The following is a 2,914-nucleotide window of genomic DNA, read 5'->3' as shown; positions in this document are numbered from 1 at the left end:
CAGCACTTGTATGATAGGGTACTTAGGACCACAGGACCAAGAAACTAATAACTTGGTCAATTGTGTTCTCAGCTTCTAAATTTCTTACACGCTCAATGTTTTTATCTGTAAAATAAGCCCAAAATGGGGTTAGTACAAGAAATAAATGAAATTATGGCTTCTATCTAGCTAAAGAGCTGCTCATCAAACATTTGTCAAGGGCCAATTTACCCTATATATTGGATAAAGGAGTATAATAATAAAGAAGAGAAAGGGTTGATCCAAAGTGAGAATCATTATATATATTAATCATAAGACACTATATTTATTAGAAATTGTTATTATGGTCTAAGATAAAATCCCAGACCTGGCTAAGTAGTTTATAACAGTATTGATAATCTTAGCAATATAATTATAACTGGTAATTATGTAGTGACACAGGTAATAAATAATATGGAATTTGAAGAAAATCATATGTCTTTTGTACTAGAGATTCTGGAAAAAATCTAATGAGAAAAAAATATTACTTTTATTTTTGTTTCAATCCTGAAAACCATAAAAGCAATTTGTATAAGTAAGTTATTATTTATGATGGCTAGAAATAGTTACAAAGCTTTATATATATTTTTATTTCCAATCACGTTGGGTAAATATACAACTGCCTAGATTTATTGAATAACTAAGAAGTAATATACTTTCAATCTTAAATTATATAAAAAGAAAATGTAATATAATTCTATTTTTTTCTTTTCACAATAAAGTTATATTGCATAAAAATCAAAGTGAAATTGTTGAATGGCAATTAGGCCCAATGCTGAGGTAGGTCTTATAGGAACTTAGTAAAATAAATAAAAGTGCAAATTTTACTTTTAGATACTTCACAACTAGAATCAACAAATGGGACTTACTCAAACTTAAAAGTTTTTTCAATAAATGGGCAAAGGACCTGAACAGAAACTTCTCAGAGGAGGACATACAATCAATCAATAAGTACATGAAAAAATGCTCACCATCGCTAGCAGTCAGAGAAATGCAAATCAAAACTACCCTAAGATACCATCTCACTCCAGTAAGATTGGCAGCCATTAGGAAGTCAAACAACAATAAGTGCTGGAGAGGATGCGGGGAAAAGGGCACTCTTGTTCATTGCTGGTGGGACTGCAAATTGGTGTAGCCAATTTGTAAAGCAGTATGGAGATTTCTTGGAAAGCTGGGAATGGAACCACCATTTGACCCAGCTATCCCCCTTCTAGGTCTATTCCCTAAAGACCTAACAAGAGCATGCTACAGGGACACTGCTACATCAATGTTCATAGCAGCAGAATTCACGATAGCAAGATTGTGGAATCAGCCTAGATGCCCTTCAATAGATGAATGGATAAAAAAAAATGTGGCATTTATACACAATGGAGTATTACTCTGCATTAAAAAATGACAAAATCATAGAATTTGGAGGGAAATGGATGGCATTAGAGCAGATTATGCTAAGTGAAGCTAGTCAATCTTTAAAAAACAAATACCAAATGACTCCTTTGATATAAGGGAAGGAAACAAGGACAGGGTAGGGACGAAGAGCTTGAGAAGAAGATTTACATTAACAGGGTTGATGTGGGAGGGAAAGGAAGTGAGAAGGGAAATTGCATGGAAATGGAAGGCGATCCTCAGGGTTATACAAAATGACATATAAGAGGAAAGGAGGGGTAAGACAAGACAATACAAATGGAAGAAATGATTTACAGTAGAAGGGGTAGAGAGAGAAAAGGGGAGGGGAGGGGAGGGGAGGGGGGATAGTAGACAATAGGACAGACAGCAGAATACATCAGACACTAGAAAGGCAATATGTCAATAAATGGAAGGGTAACTGATGTGATACAGCAATCTGTATATGGGGTAAAATTGGGAGTTCATAACCCACTTGAATCAAACTGTGAAATATGATGTATTAAGAACTATGTAACGTTTTGAACGACCAACAATAGAAAAAATAAATAAATAAAAAAAATAAAAATAATAATAATAAAAAAAGATTACTTAATTGATCTTTTGACCCTCATATTTGTCTACAGGTCAGAAGGTACATCTCTAATGTGCCATTGTGTGCTTGAACTGAGTCCAGGGTCTGTAAATAAGGAGGGGGGGAGTGCTGTTTCTGCTATTTAAGTCAACCAATGTTATTATTTTAAAGAAACCAACTTCCTTCCTTGCACATCCAAGTACATAATAAATAAATAATTCAGATTCCCTAAAATATTTATTATAGGCAGGTGGCATTCTGCATTCTGAGAAAAAGGAATCGTGTAAGAATTGAATGTTTGGGTAACAATAAGTACTAATAATCACAGCCACTCTGTCCCTTGCTTTCTGTCATTTGTTGAGAACAGAATTTAGTAATTCATTCATTCAACATGTGCAATTCAGATCATTTGCTGTGAAGTAGTTTATGAGGTACCAAAACAAGAAGTCATAATCCAGATGTGAAAAAAGACATGTAAACATGTTTATGGTTGTGCTGTCCCATGTTAGCATGTAATAGAGGCCTACCTGTGTAAATGCTGTCAGAATCATGGTGTGGGCAAGGCACAAAGGAGAAAATGGGAATTTCTGTTCTGTATAGGGCTATCCAGGGAGGACCTGTTGTGAAATACTAGTGTTTCTCATGGACCATAAAAGGCAGAGCATTTCACAAAGTAAAAGGCCCAGAAACATATAATAGAAGTATTATATATGGGGTCTATAAGCTCAAATGGCTGGGATTTAGAGCAAATTTACTCTATTTCTTGGGGAGTCCAAAGATTTCAGGGTCCAGTTAAAGTTTCAAATTAATGGGACATGGATAGGAAAGCCTATCATGCTAGGAGAGAGCATGGGTGAAGCATTCCAGTGGCCCTGGTGAGGGCTAGGAATGGGGCAGCACAAGGAGGTACCAGGAGAAACC

Source organism: Urocitellus parryii, chromosome 5 (genome assembly GCF_045843805.1).
Source record: "Urocitellus parryii isolate mUroPar1 chromosome 5, mUroPar1.hap1, whole genome shotgun sequence".
Classification (NCBI taxonomy): domain Eukaryota; kingdom Metazoa; phylum Chordata; class Mammalia; order Rodentia; family Sciuridae; genus Urocitellus; species Urocitellus parryii.
The sequence above is the reverse complement of the archived record's forward strand: the minus strand, read 5'-3'. Positions refer to the sequence as shown.